The sequence below is a fragment of the Balaenoptera acutorostrata genome, chromosome 6 (genome assembly GCF_949987535.1).
Source record: "Balaenoptera acutorostrata chromosome 6, mBalAcu1.1, whole genome shotgun sequence".
NCBI classification, from domain to species: domain Eukaryota; kingdom Metazoa; phylum Chordata; class Mammalia; order Artiodactyla; family Balaenopteridae; genus Balaenoptera; species Balaenoptera acutorostrata.
This window is the reverse complement of record NC_080069.1, coordinates 24,645,823-24,670,618: the sequence shown is the minus strand read 5'-3', so window position 1 is coordinate 24,670,618 and position 24,796 is coordinate 24,645,823. Positions and strand designations below refer to the sequence as shown.

Below are 24,796 nucleotides of genomic sequence, written 5' to 3'. Positions count from 1 at the left end.
GCTTTATTAAAAACCTAGAATCACTGTTTAAATCACTGGCTCTCAAATTTGTGATGAGTCTTTATTATTACTGATTTTTTAAACTATGTGCAAGAAATTAATAGAAACATTCATTTTCATGGTCACATTGGGAAACAATTCTACTCAGGCCCAGGCCATGTGCTGGAGTGCTCCCAGGTAACTGTCACAGGGCTGTGGGGAAGAATGGGACACAAGCGTGCTGAAAACCCCCAGGAAGAGCCAGCCCTGCAGCGTGTGCTTGAGCTTGTTGCACTACAGGTGCTCCGACAGTGAGTGAGAAGCAGCAGGATGGTACAGGGACTGAGGTGAGCCGGGCTCTGAAGTCCAGTCACTTGGACCCCTCTTTTGCGCTCCAGCCTCCATTCATTCTCTTACTGAAGGTATTTACTGAGCACCACTAAATGGCACATGCTATCCTAGGCAACGGGCTGGTATGAACCGTTGAAAGTGGTGTAAAAGAGTACAGTGAGCGTGAGGCAAGCTGAGCCAAGAGCAGACGGTGCGGGCGCCCATGAGCACACACGCACACACCTGCATATGTAAGTTAAGGGAGGCTTGAGAAACAGTGATTCTGACAGGCACGTAAATGCCTGCGTGGTCATGGATTCACAAGGATACCAAACTCCTCTGGCTGTAAAATTTTCTCCACATGCAGCAAGGGGTCTTGACCTGGTCTGAGAGCTTGGGGAAGGCTTTCCTGCAGAGGTGGTACATGTGCAGGATGAGCAGGAATTAAGTAGGAGATGAGAGGAGGAACAACGTTCTAGGCGTAGGGACTTAGGGTCTTAGCACGTGCAAAGGCCTTGAGGGGAAACTAGCATATAAGGCTGGTAAGGCTACACAGCATGACCACCTAAGGGGAAATGGTAGAAAATGGGCCTAAAACAGTAGTCTAGAATGTACAAGATCATAATAAGAACTTGGATATTTATTTTAGGAACAATGGAAGCTCTTAAATGGAGTGTCTGGCTATGGTGTCAAAAAGGAAAAGAGGAAACAAAAGTCACTCTGAGACCTAAATTAAGAGAGTCATTTAATTGTCCACTCAAAAGATAACAGAGGCTCGGGCTAGTGGCAGGTGCTCCTGACGGGTATAACCAGCTGCCTGGGCTATGCCAGCCCTCACTCTACTCCTCTCTGCTCTTCCCCTCCACAGTAAAAAGCAACACCATACATTTAGTGCACATGTATGCAAGTGTGTCATTTGTTCCTGGAAAGTTAAGGAAGTCTGCAACTCATGACTTCTATATTCTTAACAAGCCATGAAGCAAGATCAGCAGAGACCAAGAGTTGCAGCGAGGGTACTGAGAAGTGGAGTGACTTTATCAGGTAGTATGAGTGGCTATGTGGGCTACGACCATGGACTCACAAGGACACCACACTGTCACAGAGCTGCACAGGGAAAACAGAGGGCTGGTCCGCTCCTACATAAGTTTGGTCTTCTCAACATCAATAAATAAAATCATAATGGCAGATAACAAAGTACCGACACCTTAAGGCATCCTTCCAGTGGAGGTCTCACTAGTTCTGCAGAACTACTTGGCCGGGTGACTATATATTTCTTTAAAAATGAAAAAAAAAAAAAATCAATATTATTTTAGGCAGATGACCTCTAACAAAGGAATTCTCTAGGAGGGCCAATATTATTTCCAAAGGAATTCTGATAAGAAATGTCAGTAAAGATTACTTACACAAACACAATGTCCCCTCTCTTAGAGTAAGCAGGAATAGCACTGGCTATGGTGGCAAATCCATATGAGTATATAATGGCTTCTTCTGTCTTCATAAATTTTGCCAGGCGGTCTTCCAAATCCAAGTGCACATCTAGTTCAAGAGTACAAAGTTAAATGGTTAAACTGTCTCATAATTCTTTTTCTTTGACTAAAGAATAAATAAAATAACATAAGCAGTTTAGCTATTAATACTGTCACCTTGTGGTCAAAATGTAATTGTTCTGAAGTTACAAGTCATACAATATCTACTAAGATAATTCTGGGCCAAAACTGTTTCTATACTCTGTGAGCTGAATCAGCTACTCATTTGTCTATAAATATGTGACTGGGACAGCTCTGACTCTAGGTTTTGCTTTTATATCACTCTAGCAATAAGAATTCAAGGTCCAGTGACCTTGCCTGCTTTAACTTCCCTCAACCAACAATGCCAAGACTTTACCAATGTACGACATTAACTTATTAACGCCGTTTTGCATTTTAGGAGAAGTGACCAAACCAGGCATGAAGACAACTGTCAACCAGCTTTTAAAAGGAAAAGAAAGAAAAAAGAAAAGTAGTTAAGTTAAAAAGAACCCCACATACTCTGCATCAAGAGACAGGAACTTTTTCAGTTGTGGTGGTCACTCCTCTAACAGTTTGTGTCAGCACTTAGTGGTGGCACCTGCCATCACTCTGCAGTACTGAGTTTCTGTCTAAATTTCTTTTGAAGTGTACTGGTGAATTCAAACGTATAGTACAAAGAGAAATATGGTCCTTTTATGGAAGCAGCTTAAGAAGAATGTTGATGTAATTATAGGGATAAACTGTAATTATTAAACTGGTATTTTTTTTTCTCTCTTACATCATCGTTCCATATAGCCTTTCACCTTCCCAGGCTAAGCCATGAGGCTTCACACCCTGGGATGGAGGGACCAGCGATGTCTAAAATAAATAGTGTACCAGCTGGCTGTGAACTAGAAAACTTCCAAGTGTCTTAAAATGAGGCAGAGAAAATTTTTTTAAACTTTCTTTAGCTCTTTTAACTACAGCAGGACCCAAGTCTGGAGAACGAGATCAGAGTTTTACCACATGCTCTGCGCAAAGAGAACTCAGAAGTTGATACAGGAAGGATGCAGCCAGGCCCCTCCAGCCTTGGAGCTTCATGGGAGAAACGAGGAACTCTGAGGAGTAAAGGCAGACTTTCAGAGCCACGGCATGTCCACTGAGGGGAACTCAGAAGTGTAGGCAGTGGCAGGGGGACCCAGACGTTCCCCAGTGAGGGGCGGTGGAGAGGGCTGATGGCCCGGCAGAGCCCTCCGGCTCAGATGTCGAGGACCTGTGGCTGGGAGCCTCGCTCCAGGAGACCCCTTCAGCATCAGCCTTCCCTCCAAGTATGCCCCTCCCTACCAGAGACATTCCTGGTGAGAAGGGGGAGAGGGAAAAGACCTGCAGGACTGAGATATACAAAAGAAACAACTTCACCCAGCTGGATACAAGGCTGGACACTGAGTGGACTAAATATTTCCAACAGAGACCTGGTTAGCTGTTAAGTGTGAGATTTCCACCAACTTCCAGGGAGGAACAAGTGAGTAAGGTCAGCTCAGCAACAGGAATAAACAACTTTTTAGAACATTTGAATAAAGTGTCTAAAATCTGTAAACCCACTCACTGATTTATCAGAGGCAAGTTAATCTTACTGTGATGCTTTTTAACTAGTAAAAGACAAAATTAAGAATTATAAAAGATACAACTTCACAAAGGACTAAATTCTAATAAGTAGTTAAATGAGGGCTGTCCAACAATCTCATTCAATTGTTAATCAAACATTTAGTAAGTATCACATAAAAATACTCTGATAAGCACTGGATCAAAGAGAAATATAGGGTTTCTGCCACTTGACAAAGTGAGACAGCTAAGAGAAGCATCTGGCAGCTGTCAATGGAGAACTCGGAGCCCAGAGGGCAGATACAAGGCTAAGCTGTGCCTTCACTCCCCTGGTCTGAAGCACTTGGGGCCCTTCTACACTCAGAACTACAACACATTCACAGTGGCTTCTGACTAAAGGCACAGAGGTCCCTCGATTGTGAACCAAAGGCTGCTGGGGTGGGCGCCAGCTACTGAGTGAGAGATGAGACGACACAGAGGGTCCGAACGACACCTCAGTTTGATGGCAAGAGAGGTATAGTGAGGAATTAGAAAATTTAGCAGCAATATCCAAATAATAAAATAAACTGAAGACCACTTCACTTGTAGACTTCTTAAAGGATGATATAGAATTGTGAAAATGAACTATTTATCCCATTCCAATTTATCCCATCAAGTAATGATAAACAACTAGGCATGCTTCTTCCCATTTATAAGTTAAAATGTATACCAACATAGCTTATTGCATAAAAAACACATGAAATACCATTTGATTTCCATTACCAATCAGGTAGTCGTTTTTATAGAAGTGACACTTTCATTAGAGCAACACTAAATAAATATGAGATTTCACAGTAACGTGTAGAAGAATGCATCCCGGTTGATCAAAATGGCACCAAAAGAGTGCTTAGCTCTTCAAGCATCAAATCTGTGACATCAACACCACCAAGTCTGAAGACTTGATCCTGCTCCTGACTGCCCGCCCTTCCACGAGATATGCTGCCAGGGAAGTGTTGCAGGCAAAGTCTGGCAAGAACGAGGAAAGCAGCAAAGCACCAGAGAACCAGCTACGTCCATGCAGCTGAGCACGGGCGTGTCTCAGGCATGTCTTCCTTTCCTCTTTGTTAGTGCTCTCTGAGCACCCTGCCCACAGATAGGTCCCCACCACTCTGCTGCCTCTCACTTCTGATGAGACAGGAGGCCAGGTCCCCCATAGGAGGCCTCCTTCAAATTACAATGCTGCCTCTGAACTGGGAATTATCTATCCCAAATCTCAACAATTTAGCTAGCAGATGGACAACCCAAGCCACAGTGAATTGCTCTCATTCAGTATCTCCATTTTAAAAAGGAAAAAACATGCTATGGATACAGACAAACTGTTTTTGCCAACTACAAAAAAGGATTTTAAATCATTCTGTAGCTCTAAATGACTCTCCTCATTGATTAGCAATAAAACAGTAAAACAATCTTGGCTTTGTTTTAGGGCTTTAGAGTTAGCTACCCAGTTGATAAAAATTATGTTAGTATTCTCATTATACATACTCATAGCCATTTTTATGTCATTGCCATAAAGTGGTAAGAAGAATCCCTCTACAATAAATCAATGACTTACTGGTTCTTGCCTAGTCCCAAAAGTTTAAAAAAGATGGGCCTTTCCTCCTCCTATCTAAAGACACTGGGTTTTAGCTGATGTCAGCCTTGCAAAGCAGGTTTTGTGACAGGTAAACACGGACAGTTGCATAACTTCTTTTGATGTCTGATAGCTACTCTGCAAGGAAGAAACTCTTAACCCAAGGGCGCGGGAGGCAGCAAACAGAAAAACTACCAGGGCATGTTCTTTAACTTTGGATGCCTATCTTCTGTGTGTATGATCCATTTCAACAATTAGTGCCACAGATTTGCATGCGTCATTCTCTCATTCACTGTTAGGAACCAATATGGTAGGCAAGAGGCCACGGAGGAAGGTGACCAGAAAGCCTCTGTGTCTTCTCAGCACTTGCTGCCCTTTCTGGCACCTGCTCCCTCACCAGAACGTAACAGATGGGAGGCAAGGCCAGGGCAGGATGCCCCACACCAAACACAAGGCCTGGCCATGGCAGTCATCACAGGGGGTTCAGATCTGGGCTCCCTCATTGCCAGGTGTGAACCATGGACAGGCCCAAAACTGCTCTGTGCCTCTCAGGTCCTTCCCCTGTCAAATGGTTAACAGTTCTACCTGCCTCAAAGGATTGTTAGGAGAACCGCAAGAGAATGCTTATAAAACACTCAGAACGATGTCTGGCATCGAAAAAGCAACATGCTGGTGTTTGTTCAATTAACTCAATATTTGTAGAATAAAAAAAAGTAATCTTTTAGAAGGAAAAAAGGTACGCTATCTGCTAATTAAGTTATCCAAATCCTGGATATTTAAGGACTATCTTATATTAAAGCCACTTGTTCAAGTTCCTATTTATCAGAATAAAAGGAGGTGTTATGGCCTTCTTGATTGTTTTTCAGAGGAAAGACTATGAAATACCCAACTTTAGAACAGTTTAAAAACAACCAACTATATTTTCTCTTAAAATCTCCATATTTTTGTGTTACATACTTTTTTTAAATCCTTTGAGACTTGGACAATTTTCTTAAAAGTACAAATATCACCTATGTACTCATTAGAACATTAAAAACAGTGCTGAATGTTTTCCAGAATGTTTTCACATACGGTATCTTATGTGATTCTTACCAAAATGTTCTAAGTTGTGCAACTAAGATCATTCCCTGCCTACACTGCGAAAACTACAATTCCATGACTGGTAGGAAGAAGTGGCAGATCTAGGAATTTTATGACCAAATGCCCTTCCTACTAAAACATGTAGTCATGGTCCTACAACAGAGAGAAAATATTTTTTAAAATAAACAAATGAACAATTGTTTACTATTGGCTCTAGAACACAATTACATGCCACTATCTCTCACCATGAAACTCTGCCACTAATTGTCTTTTGATTTAGTTTAAGACCAAAGAGTCAAGTAGGCATCATGTATGCAAAGCAGATCCCAGGCACAGGGATAAACCACATGTAAATGAGATCTGAATGCATTACAAACAAAACAATCAGAGAGGTTCAACAAGAGAAACTAGCAAAGTGCATAGGGGCCCCATTAGCCTTAGAGGAAAGGAAGGCTCCACAACCTGATAAAATCACTTGACTGATTCTAAACTACACATTAAAACAATAAGATGAGAAGGTGGAAAACTTCGGATCCACACAGTCCTCACAAGACTATTTTAAGAACCTGCTGGGCCTTCAGGAGGCAGGAGAACATTTAGCCTAAGAAACTAGAAGAATTTTAATTCAACTGTCAATTTTCTTTTTCTGTGTTAATCATCTAGTATCATCTATTATGTTACTATGAAATAATAAACAGAAAATGTTTTAATAAGGAAATTTACTTTTCCAATAAGTGATTTTCATTCACTATCTGAAAAGTTGAGAAAAGAGCTAAAAGAGGGAGCATTTTCATCACTGAAAACAGATGCCTGAGTGATATTAGTACTTCCAGGAAAAGAAAAAGCCAAAATCAAAAGCAACCTTTTGGTTGGGCCTGGGAAAGAGACCCTAGCCTCACATGTAAGCTACTAAAATGAGAGGAAAGGGAAGTTCACTTCTGCTTTAATGCTCAGTACAAAGGGCAAACGTACCCTAAATATTCAGAATAATTGAATTATAGAGGGTATTTTATTTTTTTTATTTTTAAAATAAATTTATTTATTTATTTTTGGCTGTGTTGGGTCTTCGTTGCTGTGCGCAGGCTTTCTCTAGTTGTGGCGAGTGGGGGCTACTCTTTGTTGCAGAGCACAGGCTCTAGGCACGCGGGCTTCAGTAGTTGTGGTGCACGGGCTTCAGTAGTCATGGCACACAGGCTTAGTTGCTCCGTGGCATGTGGGATCTTCCTGGACCAGGGCTCGAACCTGTGTCCCCTGCATTGGCAGGCGGATTCTTAACCACTGTGCCACCAGGGAAGTCCCAAGGGTATTTTAGAGATTTAAAATATAGCCTTAGCTGACCTCAAGTAGCTTCTTGAACTTATCTAACACTGAAATTTCAAGGTAATTTAACACAACTACAGTAATTTAAGTGATTAGTTCCAGAATAAGGAAAAACACAGAAAATACCCTGTTGGAAAACCAAGTAAAAATACATACGATATACACATAAAGAAAGGAAAAAAGATGATAAGCAAGCATGGGCAACTGCTGAAAAGGAACAAAACAAGTTTACAGGAAGGACAATGTACTCAAAAAACAATACACATTACTCCAAGCTGTAGGTTTGGTGTCTTATTACAAAACCATCACACTGCCAATTAACCTTCAACCTTTGTCCAGATACCACAGTCTGTTTGAACCTTCTACTACATTAGGATAAGGATGACACAGTGACCAATAAGTAGTTCAGAGTAGCTAATACACAATTATGTGTTCATTATATTGACTCTGGTGGCCTATTCAGACACTTGAAAGATGAAATCCAATTTAAATTTAAAACGCACTTGAACAGCACACCACATGTATGTGGTATGCTACCATTTTTGTAAAACGGGGGGGAAAATGTATGGAAGTGGTTTGCACACACTGAAAAAAGCCTGGAAGAATGAACAAGAAACTACTGATAGCAGCTGGCTTTTTTGGGGGTGGAATGGCAGTGGGGAGAAGACTTCACTATCTCTTTAAATCTTTGAGGTTTATATCATGGATTGAATTATTCAATCAAGAAAATTAATTTAGGATGGATCAAGAGGGTTTTATGAAAAGTGAAATAAGTTGGACAGAGAAAGACAAATAGCATATGATCTCACTAATATGTGGAATCTAAACAACAAAACAAACAAAATAAAACAAAATGAAAACAGACTCATAGAAACACAGAACAAAGGGGTGGTTGCCAGAGGGAAAGGGGATCAGGGGTGGGGAAAATTAGGTGTAGGGGATTAAGAGGTACAAAGCTCCAGTTATAAAATAAATAAGCAATGGTGATGTAACATACAGCATAAGGAATATGGCCAAAAATATTGTAATAACTTTGGGGACAGACAGTTACTAGACTTACCATGGTGATCATTTCATAATGCATGCATGTCAAATCACTATATAGTATACCTGAAACTAACATAATATTGTATGTCAACTATATTTAACTTAAAAAATTTTTAAATCATTAATTTAACGACCCCCCTCCCCAAGTTTAGAGGCACACAGCATCCTATTACACGTATTTCAGGTGACCCAAATGAAAAATTGACTGGGCAATTAAAACAACATATTTCCATAGCTCTGGGAAAACTGGTCTTGAAGATTTGAAACTTTTTTTCCACTAAATTTAGCAATAAATCTCTTATCGGTCTTCTCAGATTTAACTCCCGAGCAAGAGCCAAGGCCACACATGCAAATAAAATCTACTAGAAAGAGAGGCTTTCAAGAAAAAATTTCTTTACCCCGCAAGCAGATCATGGAAAGAAAGCCTTGTTGATCAGATTACAACAAACAACCCTGTAAAAAAAATGCCTTTTCTGGTTTTCTAATTCTTATGAAGGAAATAATACCCTACCAATAAAAAGCAGGCAAACAAATCATGTTTGCACTAGGCTAGAGGAAAGAGGGAGCCTCTGATCTGAGCTCTTTTAAGTCTTTGAGCTTGCCATTAATATTGCAAATCAGAATACTTATTTTCTAGTTTTAGGGCTGAAATTAATTAGCTATGTGACCATGAGGAAGTCACTTAACCTCTCTGAGCTTTCTATTCTTCTGACTAGCTGGGATGCTGGAATACAAGATTTTAAAGATCCTTTCCAGCTGTAGGATTCTTGGACACCAACTCCCATCATCTGTTTCCAATAAAAATAATTTAACCACTAAATTAGCTAAGGGATAAAGAAAGGTGCTCCCTTAAATAAAAACATCTTAACTGTTAAAGTGAAAACAACAAAGACCCAGAAATGAAAATAAGTAGAGAAGACAAAAGAGACTTCCCTGGCCCCATTGTCCCTACCCTCTGACATTTTGTAAACCAGAATGTTATTTCCAGTAATACACTCATTTGGAAAATTATTTAACAACATTTTTGAAATTTTCAGAAGCAAAGAACAATATACGTTTAATAAAAAACCACCATAAAATTCCAGGGTCTTCTTTGATGACTCTGATTTAGGGAGTTCATAGTGTTTGAAATCACACTCTCATCCTAATATGTAGTTAGCCCATCTCCAGGTCATTCACACACAAGGAAATCAATGATCCTTTGTCTTCATTCCAGAAAGAAAAGGGCTACACAGTGTATGACCTGCCCCATCCCCCAAATCCGTTCTCACTTTCCTCCCGGCACGTGGTGGCCGCCCAGCTAGAGCAACTTTCCAGCCCCTCTGCTGGGAGACGTGACCTGGGTTATGTTCTCACCAACAGAATGTGGGCAGAATGATGAGCAACCCCACCCGCCCACCTGAACAGGTACCCATGCCCTGCACGCCTGCTCCCCCATACTCATCACCTGGCTTCGGCCACACAGACAAAGATGGTGCCCTCAGGCCTAGAGCAACGAGACAGGGAGAATCTGGGCTCCTGCACGACTACCAAGAGCAGAGCCACTCACAGCCGGACGCCTCCCCTTACAACTGTCATGCCCGGCAGAAACAGTTTCCTCACACCACTGTCTCCTGGGGCAAATGCAGCAAGAGCTCGGGCTCCGCCCTACTGAGACAGTGTGCCTTAGGTACCTATGGCTCTTCTCCACAGGGACAGTCAGCCCCAGACCAGTGCAGCTCCTACCAATGATCTCAAACACAAAATCTAGAAAGTTCGCCAGCTTATTACCACAACTCATTAAGGATACCTTTTCCAAGGAGTTCTGAAATCAAACTGAATCTTAATTCTTGAAAGCAGGAGTCTGAAAAATATGACAGAAAACATACCAAATGTGCCCTAAAATCCTCTAGGTCCACAAGTTCCCACACCACACTTCTTTAGAGATGCCAAAGCTGCCGCCTTCGTGAAAGTAAAAAAAAAAAATTAGACTGTAATAATATATCTTCGACAGTTTAAAAATGACATTTCCTATTCTTTAACCCACATAGCTCCCCAGTACCCTGGCTTTCCCTTTCTTAGTACTAAGACCATTCTAACAGGATATAAAGAAAAGAGGGATGGGAAGACTTAGGTATACGACTTAAAACATGGAAAAGTTATATTAGCTTGATCATTAAAACCTGGTTAACTCAATGCATTCGCACTTTCTGGCATTTGTGGGCATAGGTCTTTCCTCAAAAAATGTTTACTGGCCCACAATCCCAACAGGAGATGAAGCAATTTCCTAGATACGTCTCCAACTATTACCTGGGTCTGGTTCATGTAGTTCTCTGGTTGTCACCCAACACGAAGCCACATTAGGACACCCTTGCCTCCCTTTGTTGAAAACTAGGTTACAGCTCTGTCACTAAAGAGTCAAGAGTAAGTACTTACACAGCCCTTTCTGATATTCTGCATTTGTCTCTTATTTTATGTCCAGATGCTTATGTCAGTCATGTTATCTGTCCACTTCAGCATATGTGCTACTTACCTTGAGCCTAGGGTTATCCAACAGTCCAAGAAAATTGAATGAGGCAAAGTTTATACATTCTTTTCCATTCACCACAATGTTATGGCTTGGAGGGCTGGGGAAAGAGACAAGACTGGTATACTTCAGCAGTCATTCTTGTTACAGGACACACATTATCAGCTGTCCAGAAGAGGGAAGGCGACAGGACACCCAAGTGTTGCCATTCTACTCTGTTTGCACTCTAGCCTCCTCTCTCTCTTTTTATTCTTAAGAAGTAGAATTAGACAGTAGCATATTAAAAGTCAGACACTCGGTCATCAGCTCTACTCTTAATAGGTCGCCCCGCACTACTCAGATAAAGAAGTGAGCTAGAAGTCCACGGCGCCTAGATTACTGGCACACCGCTGCTTTAGCTCTAAAACTCACTTAAGAAAGAAGCTGCTAAATAAAGTACCTGGAATGAGACACACAGGGAGGAAACATAAGAAGATCAAGATCAAAGGTATGAAGAGGCAGAGCAAGCAACAATCTTACAGTTAAGTGGTTTAAAAATACATGTTACTAGGACGTCCCCGGTGGTCCAGTGGGTAAGACTCTGCGTTCGCGATGCAGGGGGCCTGGGTTTGATCCCTGGTGGGGAACTAGATCACGCATGCACGCTGCAACTAAGAAGTCTGCATGCAGCAACTAAGAAGTCCGCATGCAGCAACTAAGACCCGGCGTAGCCAAAATAAATAAATAAATAAAAATAAATAAATATTAAAAAAAATTACATGTTACCTACAGGAAGCCACCAAAAGAATAAGTAAGCGCTGTTCCCAATTTCTAAAGTTAATGCTGGAATACCATTTAAAAGGAATCCCCCTCATCCAAAAAGGGGGGAAAATAGAGTGGCCAGTTGCATAGGAGAAGCATGGATTGAGTTCAGCTGAGACAAGAGATGGGCTCTTGAGGAGACAACCTATTATGTCCTCTGCTGACAAATACTCTAGCTTTAAGTCATGCTTCAAAAACACTGGCCAAACTATGGGACATGAGCTATTAAAGGGTTGTGAGATCAATTCACTTAGTCACAGCCAGCCTATTTCACCTAAAGTAAACCATAAGAATAGGATGGAATGGAAATGCACCAACAGGGCCAGGGAAAGGACGGTGGCACGGAACTGTTCTACACATGCATTGCTCTGTGCACTGGGCTGCTCTGTAAAATGCACTGTGGTCAGAAAAGACGGGGGAACACCACTCTCACTGGTATGTTTTAACAGAACTGGTTTTCTATGAGAAAAATAACGAAAGATGCTGGGAAACCAGGGAAGGAAAAGAATGACTACTTGAAGTAAATTCACAAAAGCAGATGAACTCACACAAGACTCGGTGAAAAGAACATGGTTGTGGAGTCAGGCAGGTCCCGTCAGTATTATGGCTACTGACCACTTCAGAAACTCAGGGATGTTACCTGGCCTGCATAAGCCTCAATTTCTTCATCTCTCAACTTGTCTTTGTAAGAGGTGTTCATTACATATTTTCTTCTTTTTTCCTATTGCTTCAAGAGCTTCTTCTCTTTCAAATAATCCACTGTTATTGAGTTTCCCACTTCCCAGGACTTCTTTAGTTTCGTAAGTCCTCCCTGATGTGGAGGTGTTGGCACCCACAAAAAGATGAAAAAGCAAAATATCCACGTAGACAAGTCTGTACTAACGGTTGCTGCTGTGAAAGTTGAGGCCATTCTACAAAAACTGTGACACACAGAGAAATCAAACTATCAGGAATAAGTACACCCAAAGCCCCTGACCAGAGTCGATAAGCTGCCAGCATGACGTAGGGATGCAGACACCTTGTTTCTGCCTAGCACATGGGGCAGGAAAGGAAAACAGTTTCCACGAGAAGTGGAAGGCTAGCACCTGTGCCCCACGCAGGCTTGCAGCAGTAAGCCAGACAGGGCACTTAACACAGGAATACTGGAGCTGAAGACACTTCAAAGTTGCTCACAGAGGCAAATAAAACCGATACAGAAAGACATCTCCACAACAAGGCTTCAGAAGAGTCAAAGGAGGGAAAATAAAACCCTTCCCAGCCAAAACCCACAACCACACTATTAGTGAGAGTCAGTAATCACATAAGTGAACTTAGAAATAGGACAATGGTGCTTTACCAGAAATAAACTAATACTACAGACCCCCATTAACAACAGGTTTGGCACTTGAGGGAGAACAGACAACCGGACGACTGAAAGAATCCAGAACTCAAGAAAATTGTGTATACAGGAACACCTCAGAGATACTGCGGGGTCGGTTCCAGACCACCGCAATGAAGCAAGTATAGCAATCAAGAGAACCACATGAATTTTTTGGTTTCCCAGTGCATGTAAGTTATGTTTACTCCATACTGTAGTCTATTAAGTGTACAGCAGCATTATGTCTAAAAAACAATGTACACACCTTAATTAAAAAATAATTTATTGGGACTTCTCTGGTAGCGCAGTGGTTAAGAATGCACCTGCCAATGCAGAGGACACAGGTTTGATCCCTGGTCGGGGAAGATCCCGCATGCCACAGAACAACTAAGCCCGTGCTCCACAACTACTGAGCCTGCACTCTAGAGCCTTCGAGCCACAACTACTGAGCCCACGCACCGCAACTACTGAAGCTGCACGCTCTAGGGCCCGTGTGCTGCAACTACTGAGCCCACATGCTGCAACTACTGAAGCCTGTGCGCCTAGAGCCCTCAACAAGAGAAGCCACCACAGCAAGAAGCCTGTGCACCACAACGAAGAGTAGTCCCTACTTGCCACAACTAGAGAAAGCCCACGTGCACCAATGAAGGCCCAACGGAGCCAAAAATAAATAAATAAATAATAATTTATTGCATTGGGAGTGGCCAAGATGGCAGACTAGGAAGACCCTGAGCTCACCTCCTCCCATGGGCACACCAAAATTACAACTATTTACAGAGCAGCTATCAATAAGAATGACCTGAAGACTAGCAGACAAAATCTTCCACAACTAAAGATATAAAGAAGGAATCACAATGAGATGGGTAGGCGAGGTGCAGACATGGTATAGTCAAGACCGATACCCGCAGGTAGGTGATCCACAAATGGGAGAATAATTACAATTGCAGAAGCCCTTCCCAAGGAGTGAGGGGTCTGAGCCCGACAAGAGGTTCCCCAGCCTGGATGTCCTGCACCAGGAAGATGAACCCCCAAAACATTTGCGTTTGTTTTTTTAATTTATTATTTATTTACTTATTTTATTTATTTTTGGCTGCACCAGGTCTTAGTTGAGGCATGCGGGATCTTCATTGAGGCATGCGGGATTTTTCGTTGTGGCACGTGGGCTTCTCTCAAGTTGTGGTGTGCAGATTTTCTCTTCTCTAGTTGTGGCGCGCAGGCTCTGGGGTGTGTGGGCTCTGTAGTTGTGGCGCAGGGGTTCCAGAGCGCATGGGCTCTGTAGTTGGCAGCACGTGGGCTCTCTAGTTGAGGCGCGTGGGCTCGGTGTAGTTTTGGTGCATGGGCTTAGTTGCAACACTGCATGGGGGATCTTAGTTCCCTGACCAGAGATTGAACCCGGGTCCCCTGCACTGTAAGGTGGATTCGTACTGGACCACCAGGGAAGTCCCAAACATTTGGTTTTGAAGGTCAGTGGAGCTTCCTCTAGGGAGAGCCAGAGTGCTGTGGGAAACAGAGACTGCACACAAAATCTCAAACACTCCAGGACCCAGGGCAGAAGAAGTAATATGAAAGGAGCTACTATGAACTACTTCATGAACTACTTCTATGAACTACTTCATGCCAATGCATTTGAAAACAAAAGAAGAAATGAACAATTACTAAATGGCAGTAACAAAAACGTACTCAAAAAGGAAATATGAACAGCTTTAAAAACTCACTGAAGGGCTTCCCTGGTGGCGCAGTGGTTGAGAATCTGCCTGCTAATGCAGGGGACACGGGTTCGAGCCCTGGTCTGGGAAGATCCCACATGCCACGGAGCAGCTGGGCCCGTGAGCCACAATTGCTGAGCCTGCGCATCTGGAGCCTGTGCCCCGCAACGGGAGGGGCCGCGATGGAGAAAGGCCCGCGCACCGCGATGAAGAGCGGTCCCCGCACCGCGATGAAGAGTGGCCCCCGCTTGCCGCAACTGGAGAAAGCCCTCGCACGAACTGAAGACCCAATACAGACAAAAATAAATAAATAAATTAATTAAAAAGAAAATCCTTAAAAAAAAAAAAAAAAAAAAAAACTCACTGAAGACATTAAATTCATGATTAAAAATCTATGCTCAACAGAACAAACACAAATAATGTTGCCACGAAAACTATAAGACTAATATACCTCTGATACCAAAGCTGGGCCAGCACAGTAAGGGAAAAGAAAAAGACTAAACTCATTTTTCAATACTGATGCTAAAAATACCAAATATTAGCAAAAAAAAAAAAAAATACAACAATTAATAAAAATTAACCAAATAGTCATGCTTAAATAGGATTTATCACTGAGTTGTAAGAGTTCTTTTTATATATTTAATATTTTGGATACTAGCCCCTTAACAAATATATGACTTGAAAATATTTTCTTCCATTTTGTGGGGTTTTGTATCATTTCTCTAGTAGTGGACTTTGAAGCACAAATGTTTTTTAATTTTAATGAAGTCCAGTTTGTCTATTTTTTCTTTTGCTGCTTGTGCTTTTGTGTCGTATCTAAAAATCTCTGGCCAATCCAAGATTATGAAGATTTACTCTTTTGTTTTCTTTCTTCTAAACTAAGAACTTATAGTTTTTGCTCTTAAATTTAAGCCCATGATTAATTTTGAGCTAATTTTTACACATGGTGTGAGGTCAGGGTCCATCATCATTCTTTTACATGTGTATATCCCGTTGTCCCATCACAATCTGTTAAAAAGAGTATTCTTTCCCTACTGAATTGTCTCAGCATTCTGTTGAAAATCAATGGACCATAATTTAAGGTTGTCCACACATTTTTAAGAGTAAGACACTGAAATGCTAATTGCAAGCACTGTGTAAATGGGCTTGGCTTCTTTGTAAATGGTGGGCTTCACTCTATGATAATGAGACACAGACTTGTTTATTCATCTGTGGAGACCCCAAACTCAAAATTTTCTGTTTTTATTCTCTTGACTTTGAGTTTCACCAGAGAGGAATCCTCCAGTGAGGTGTATATGAGGATATAAATCTGGTTGCCAACGTTCTGAAAGCTGCGTTGGAGGAAACGGGATTAGCATCCCATTATTCACTATATACTTGCTTTCTGTTCGAGAATGGCACCCGCCTCCTCACACATTCTTAGGACTTTCAATTGATATTTAGCCTTTCCGGAGAGTAAATCTCCCATCTTTCTGCAAGTCTACAGAGCTGAGATCTGGGGTGAGGATGAGTGGCATGGTTGCTTGCAATTTTTCTCATAAAAATTTATGTATATGCTTAATTAATGTAAAAAACATCGATCAGCACAATTTAATATAGCAATGGATTAGAGGAGAAAAGTCACAACCATCTCAATAAATAAAAAAAAAAATTAATAAAATTTAACACTGACTTTAAAACTAACAAAAAGTTCCCTTAGCAAACTAGGAAGAGAAAGGAAGGCCTATAACACCATACAGGTTATCCCTTAAAAGCCATCCGGAACAAGATACAGAGGCCCTTGTTACCACTCCTATTCAACACTGCATGGTAGGTATCCTAGCCAATGCAATAACACAGAAACAAGAAGAAAATGATGCCTCATGACAGAAGTGAAAACTCTTTGGAACCCAGAGACGAAGCTATTAAAAGATATGCAATGTTAATTTCCTGGTTGTGATACTGTACTATAGTTAAGCAAGATGTTACCATTGGGGGAAACTGATGAAGGGTATATGAAATCTCTCTGTATTATTTCTTACAACTGCATGTGAATCTACTATTATTTCCAAATAAAAAGTAGGGAAAAAAAAGGTAAGCAAAATCTTTATGAAGAACGTTATGTAACTTCTCTCAGAGACATAAAAGACCTAAGTATACAAGTGACACACAAGGTACGTGGTGAAGAGATTCAGTATTAGCAATATACCAATTCTCTCCAAATTAATCCATAAATTCAATGCATTACTAGTCACAAACCCAAACCCATTTTCTGGTCAAATCTGAGCAGCTAAACCTAAACTCATAGTGAAGAGTCAAGGATAGCCTAGACAATTGTGAAGAACAAGGAGGTGAAGGACTCACTCTAGTCAAGGCCTATTATTAAGCTGTGGTATAAGCGAGGTTCTGGCACAGGGAGAGATAAATATACCAAAAGAATAGAAATAAAGCCAGAAACAGATCCTTTATAAGGGAACTTGACATATGAAAGAAGGGAAATTTCCAATCAGTAGGTAAAAAATGGACTATTCAACTAATAATGTTGGGACAACTAACTGTCATATGGAAAACAGGCAAATTAGACCTTTGTGGTAGGAAGGATTTTATAACCATAACATTAATGATTGGTAAGTCTGATTTCAGGACAAGTAAAACTTTCATGAGACCAAAGAAATTCACGAAAGTGAAGAATACAAGCCTCTCTCAGATCAGACCAGAAGTAGAAGGACATACTCAGGAGACTATCCTACATCATATTTTTAAATAGAATACTAAACACTTTCATGGCAACAGGCATGCTGTGGCAAAAGTATAAATATAAGCAAAGGAAAAACATCTACCAACTTCAAGATGGTGGTTATCTTGCCTGGGAGGCAAGAGTAAGTGATAGATGGGAAGGGATTTCTTTAGTGATACACTTGACCCCTGAACAACATGGGTTTGAACTGTGCAGGTCCACTTATACACAGATTTTTTCAACAGTAGATACTACTGTACTACATGATCCACAGTTGCTTGAATCCATGGATGTAGAACCACATATCTGGAGGAACTGCGTATCTGGAGGGCTGACTCTAATTTATATGCAGGTTTTTGACTGCCCAGAGGGTCAGGGCCCCTAACCCCCATACTGTTCAAGGGTCAACTGCATTTCTAATGTTTTATTTCTTTTAAAAAATAGATTTAAAGTAAAGAGAGCAAAATGTTAACACCTATTACTTCTGGGTGGCAGATACATATGTGCCTGATATTTTCTGTATACTTAAATTTAAGAAATAAAAATAAAAATAAATAAAACATTGGAAGCCAGGAGGTAGGTAGCATAAGTGAGCTGAAGTTTCATAATTCATATTGTGAAAGTCAACAGGCACTGCCTATCATTAATCAATCAAGAAACAGTAGTGTAAGCATACTGCTAATATCTAGCTATGAAGGTAACCTTCAACAGATCTAAAATCAGAAACAATCCAGGTGGGAAAAAGTAGGAATGCTGTTTTTCATTTTAACTGTCTTCCCATTTGAAATATTACATGTGTGTATTACTTTAAAAAATATATATATATATATATATTTTTAAAAAGGGACAAACTCAGAAACCCAAATTGGAGACTATTAAAAAGCAGTTTCTGATCTCCAGAAATTTCTAAAAATCTTATTTCAGTTAAAAAAGGAATACTATATAAACCACTGTATACTTTGGTTTCCTACAGGAATCCAAATATAAGCCCTTGACTAGCAAAAACAATTTACCCTGAAACGATGTTGTAGTTGAGAGCAGGATGGTCTTTTGAGACAGGAGGAACAAGAGGTTCTGGTTGCCACTCTTCAATCAATTCTTCCTTTTCCTACAGGAGAAAAGCAGTTAAAATACAGTGCAGTGCTAATTACTGGACAGCAACTCTAGCGGTATCTAAGCTGTTTGTTGTAATGGAACCATCATAATGAACACACTGCTAGACACACACGTCCAGCTGCTGTGCCTGGAAATGACACAGAATCACTATTGAGTTTTGTGCACTTAACCCCTCACCTCTTTCCTTATCTCAGGCTAAAGGCTCTTTTTCCATGAAGCTTTGTGGCTGACTGGAAATTTCTTAAAAACTGTATTTCTATGTTCAGGATTTTTCACTGTGGGAAGTAGGAAGTATAACTGCTACTGATGATAAAACAAAAAGTCTATAACACAAAGGTGAGAGGCATGACTGCAGGTAAGGGAGCTCAGCCTCTACTGCAAGATATGACAGACAGCCATGCCTTAAGTTCTTACAGGCATGACTGTCACAGGAAGGGATCAACTAGACTACAAAGCACTGTTTCTACAAGCCATTGGCAAGGATTCAGAAGTAACTGAAATATACCAAAAGACTCTCTTATAATAATTATTGTAATAGGATTTAGTTGTTTGGAAATTTCTCATAAAAAACCACTTTATTCCTTTTACCTGTTATTTCATGCATTCCAAGTATTTTGACTATTTTGAGTTTCTTATCCTTTCTTGAACTAGAAAACAATGTAATTTTGAAAATGTAGTCTGGATGTACAGGATGAGATGAGGCACCTGATGAACATGACAGCCACAGTAATTCTTGCCTTACATAGGCCCACTCTCAATACTTCTATTTTCACACTCCTGTTAAATGCTTCTGTGCACTTTTCTCCAATAGAAATAGAGAATAGGCAATCCTAGAATAGGCAATTTTAGGGCATGGCTAGGAGCTTATTCACCTGATGCTCAGGCACTCAAAAATGCTGGCTGAATAAATCAGCCAATAAATTCCTCATCTATTTCTGCCAATGACTGCACAGAACAGCAGCCTGAACAAGCCTGAAGTATGTATCATGCATACTGTCCACTTGCTACCACAGAGACAGATTTGAGAATCAACTCAAGATTGCCTGGTATTCAAGAGTCTCTGCAGGGGACTTCCTTGGTGGTGCAGTGGTTAAGAATCCGCTTGCCAATGCAGGGGATATGGGTTCAAGCCCTGGTCCGGGAAGATTCCACATGCTGCAGAGCAACTAAGCCCGTGCACCACAACCACTGAGGCTGTACTCTATAGCGCGTGAGCCACAGCTACTGAGCCTGCCTGCCACAACTACTGAAGCCCGCACACCTAGAGCCCGTGCTCCGCAACAACGGAAGCCACCATAATGAGAAGCCTGCGCACCTCAACGAAGAGTAGCCCCCGCTCGCTGCAACTAGAGCAAGCCCACGCGCAGCAACGAAGACCCAACGCAGCCAAAAATAAAATTAATTAATTAATAATAAAAAAAGAGACTCTGCAGACCTATAAAACTGAGAAGGGCATTTCTTCTTTGCTGCCATAAGTTAAGCTTTAGAAACACTCATATCGTTTTTTTTTCTTCCACAGCTTTTAGGGTAAGATGTCAGTGATTACTGAATCTTGCTCTAGGTAAGTTCTGCTTTTAGAGGGTTATCCTAAAATTATGTTTCAGTATCCTTCTTTTAAAATGCATATTTGTGTGGACTGACTTGTTTAAACTGAAACTAAGAATATTAGCAATGATCAACCCCTTAAAAAGCTGGGCTAGAAATCTATTCCATGGCCTCACGGTCATTCACGTGGAGTTCCTGAATACCAAGGGAAAAGAGCAGCGACAGGGCTTCTGGCCCGGAGAGCCCGATCCTGCTGCGACACCATCAGAGGTGTGTCCTATGGCACACTCGCCTCACACGGTATTCATAAAACACAGGCGGGGCTGCGGATCTACGGTCAAGTTTAGGGCAGTTCTCCAAACAGCAGTTCAGATAGCCACTGTCATATTAAAGGTTACAAGAAATCATGCAATGAGACACCTCTTTAGTCTTCTTTACCCAGGTTTCCAAAACTTATTTGCCCTAAGAACCATCTGCTGCATATCCCTTGTCCCCTAGGGGGGATACTGCCTGACCATCTCATGACAAATATGAATGATCAGGACAGCAGGGGCAGCCAGTGAAACCAGGGAAACAATCGCCACATTGCTGTAATTCCATTCCACTTGCACTTCCTTCTGTGAATGCTCCAGAAGAGAGCTGTGCTCCATCATTGTGCCGCACTCAATGCTGCCTTGTGAACCAAAGTTTCAGGCATTTTTGTGGGAAAACATCTCTCACCGTCTCTGTATCCCTAAGTAGTATTCTGGCACACTGCTACAGAGGCCGGATAAGGAAACAATCCAAGCTACAGAAACCACACTGCAGTCAAAACTGCTCTTCCTCTCACACCTGGGGCACAGTTACTAAGCGTTCCTACGTGCGTGAGAAGGTAGGGGATGCCACAAACCCCTTGGTCCCTCATACTAACAGACTCGAAGTGGGCAGGACTGCAAGTCCTCTCGACACTTCTGCTTCCTAAGGTTTGCCTAGCTTGGGCTGGAGCTGGGTCCCTTACCATACAGAACACATCAAAATTTGATTTGGGGTGGGAAGGTGGAGAGCAGTGGGATGGGGAGGATTCTTTCTAACTCTGAATTTCCTTTATAAAGACTACAGGGAAAACTTTCATTCAGGCTTCAGGAACAGTGGTGCTTTTCCCAAGCAACTCATGTAATCTTTCTTGTATACGGACATTTGAAATGCAGCATGCATCCATGCTTCCCGTCCAGCATCTAGTACGTTCCCAGGCTGCTGTTTACTCCTAGCAAAGTATAAAGGCCTGTAACATGGTACTCCTTTGTGTATTCACTTTATCCCTGGCTTCCCCGTATTTTGCTTACCCTGATTTCCTTACATTCCAGAAAATATTTTAACATTTATAGTTGAGCCACCACAAGTCCTTTTTCGAAAGATGTAGCAACTATAATCATACACCAAATAATAAAATAGAGATTTAACTTCTTACCTTGACTGTAAGATCAGATCGTTCTTGTAACTTGTAAGTTTTAGAGAAAAGAAGTCTGATTATCCAGAGTATTAAAATTCCTTCCAAAATAAGATGATAAGCAGGAGCCTAGGAGTCAGTCAAAAACAGAAGCAAAAACAAGAAGTGAAATAAACATTTGCAAAACCTGCACATAAAATTTAATTCACTTGCATATACTGCTCCCATGACCTTTAACCTATTTATTACTTCTTAAAATTTACTTTCAAAGCTCACTTCATTTCTACTCATTCCTTTTCCCATTTCTAACAGAAGGCAATTTCTCCTACATGAAAAATCTCTAAAACTGCAGCGTTAGGAATAAAAACATCTTTAGGAATAAAATTAATTTTTAAAATTAAATCTGACACAGAATTCCAATAGTCAAACAATATCAACTATCAGATCCTTCAGGTAATTTATATTTTTACTGGTGGGAAATGACTGTAACAAACATTTCACAGCTTCACAAGCCTTCTACAACCCCCACATACCATGGATAAATTGAGAATTATTTGGACACCAGTTTCCATAATTCTCAAAGACTTTTGCACAACTTACTATATTTCCTGTATCCCCAATAGGCCTCTTTAAATTCTCCTTGGAACGTGGCAGAGAAAAAAAGACTTTATAAGTGCTTAAAGAAATAGCAGGTCTCTTTTCTACCACAGTTCCCCGAAAGTATGTAGTGTGTTCCATGTCAACATCCACAAAGGTACTTTAATGAAATTATCCACATCAGGTCTTCTTTTCAACTGAACATTTCCAGGATAAAAGCCAGGCTGACTTCTATGTCTTACACAACTAGATACAGTAAGTGCATATAAAAGATTCCAGGTATCAACTAAACCTCCATAAGTCAGTTATCGGGTGCTACATTCCAATAGGTTGTCATTGAAAAGTCATTTAAAAGAGGTATTTATGCAAGAGGGAAGAGATATGTACATGTACAGCTGATTCACTTTGTTATAAAGCAGAAACTAACACACCATTGTAAAGCAATTATACTCCAATAAAGATGTTAAAAAAAAAGAGGTATTTAGAAACGTAAATACAAATTATTTTCAAACATTAGACAAAAAAAAAGCAATGATGATTCACGATAGTTAAAAAAGTTCAGAAGCGGGGACCAGGGAAACTGCTGACTATTTCATAAATAAACTTTCAGGTCATTGGACAAATAACTTTAAAACTACATACATGTTACATATGTATGGGTACACAGCAAGACTCCTCAAATTCTGCATACACTGTGCACAGAAATTAGAAGCAAAACCAGAAATCTAAGACTATTTTTAAAATTTGCTGATCCCTCCTGACTATAATTCATTTAAGAATGAGGACTCGACTAAAAAAATCCTTTTGGTTTTATCAATAATTGGATTATAGTTGACAAACATAAGTCCAAGTCACTAAACATTCCACTCCACAAAGAAATCCTAAGAAAAGTTGAAATGTCTACTGAATTAATAAAAATCATAAATGTGGCTTCATTTCTTCCCTAGGAAATGTTACATCAAGGAGACCTTCTCTCAAGTCTCACTCATGGTCAATACCAGGGTATGAGAAGTTACATAGTCAAAGGGCAGTCTTCAAAAAGGCAGCAACAACATATAGTAGAAATTATTCATTTCTAAGAAAGAAATCATAGATTTTAGTGGTTCTTCTTAGTCACTATAATCTACCTAAGGTTGGACATCACCTAAGCTCTATTTGCTCTCCTAACTGTTTTTTTTTTCAAAAAGTCCTGATGGGTTTTGCAATAATACATCTTGCATCATCACCCTTACCAGTAAACGCTATATTAAGTTTTAAGAAAATTATCAAAAGAAAACAGATTCACTTTAAGTGAATGTAAGCTCTGTAAGCACAGGGACTTCTACCGGTTCCCTCATTGCACTATTCCTAGCATCTAGATCTCTGCTGTCCAATACTGTAGTCACTAGCATCATTCAACTATTTCAATACACATCTAAATTAAATTAAATGAAAAATTCAGCCCCTCAGTTGCACTAGCCACGTTTCAAGTGCTTAACAGCCACATGTGGTTAGTGGGCTACTGTACTGAACAGCTCAGAGAACACGCAGAAAGTTCCATTGCACAGTGCATGGAAACTCACTAAATGTCAAATGAATGAACATTCTCCAAGACTGACATTTAAATTTCATATTATTTTACCTACTTGAAACAGCTGGCCTTTCAAAAAAGCTCCGAACTGGTCTTTCTTTAAATTTTTACTAAAATAATTTTATCTTTACAAGACAGAAGATGGGACGTAGGCGGGAAGAATGACAAACTATTTCACATACCTAAATCATTCGGCTTCCTTTCTAACCCCACGTCCCAACAAAAACAAAGTCCAACTTATTACAATTCTTTCCTCTATTCCCTGCTCCACAGTTCCGAGAACCTGTCTTCCCTGGGACCTCTCCAGACTGAGATTTTCCACTCTACTTTCATCACTCCGTTTTACCATCAGTCCCAACTCTTGTTTTTGACTAGCCTCTCTCCTGCATCCGGGCAGGACCTGGAGAGGGCTCCGCGCTCGCAGCAGCGCAATACGAGACCCCCGGCTCCGGCTCCCGCCCGTGCCTCCCTACATTCCGCCACTGGGAAATGGGTGCGCCTATGAGCCTTTCCAGCGAGGGACGCCGGGGGTCCGGGCGTAACCGGGCCAGGCCTGCCCAGGCCTCAGACCAAAAATCCACACAAAACGTCCCACCTCCCCAGGGCTGGGTGTGGTCGTGGACCCCTGGGGCCGCCAAGCTCACCTCGTAGAGCGCCTGGACCATCTCCACCAGCACCCACTGCTCCGCCACCGTCGCCATAGTTAGCCGCCAGGGTTTCCTTCCGGAAGGCGGGCCGCAGGCACGTCAGATATTGCGCGGCGCGGTCCAGTGACGTCGACACGCCCGGAAGGCGGGGCTGCCGTGAGTTGGGCCCCGCCTTCTCGCGCCTGCGTACTGGGCGGCCGGTGGCTGCGCTGGCTGAGGAAAGTTTCGGGGTGGAAGGTCAACTTGAGGTCTCGCTTGGGTGCGGGGAGGGGTGGGAAGCGGCAGGCTGGTCCCCGCAGCAGGTGTTCACAACGTGGCCCTTATGTGCCAGACCCCGTGCTAGGCTCTCAGGATG

The 24,796-nt window shown here is 41.4% G+C and overlaps 1 pseudogene; it reads right to left on the bottom strand.

Annotated features, from left to right (window-relative positions):
• LOC130708335 (serine palmitoyltransferase 1-like) overlaps positions 1-24,562 on the bottom strand; it is a 55,218-nt pseudogene extending 30,656 nt beyond the window's left edge.
• Between the last annotated feature and the right edge of the window lie 234 nt (positions 24,563-24,796).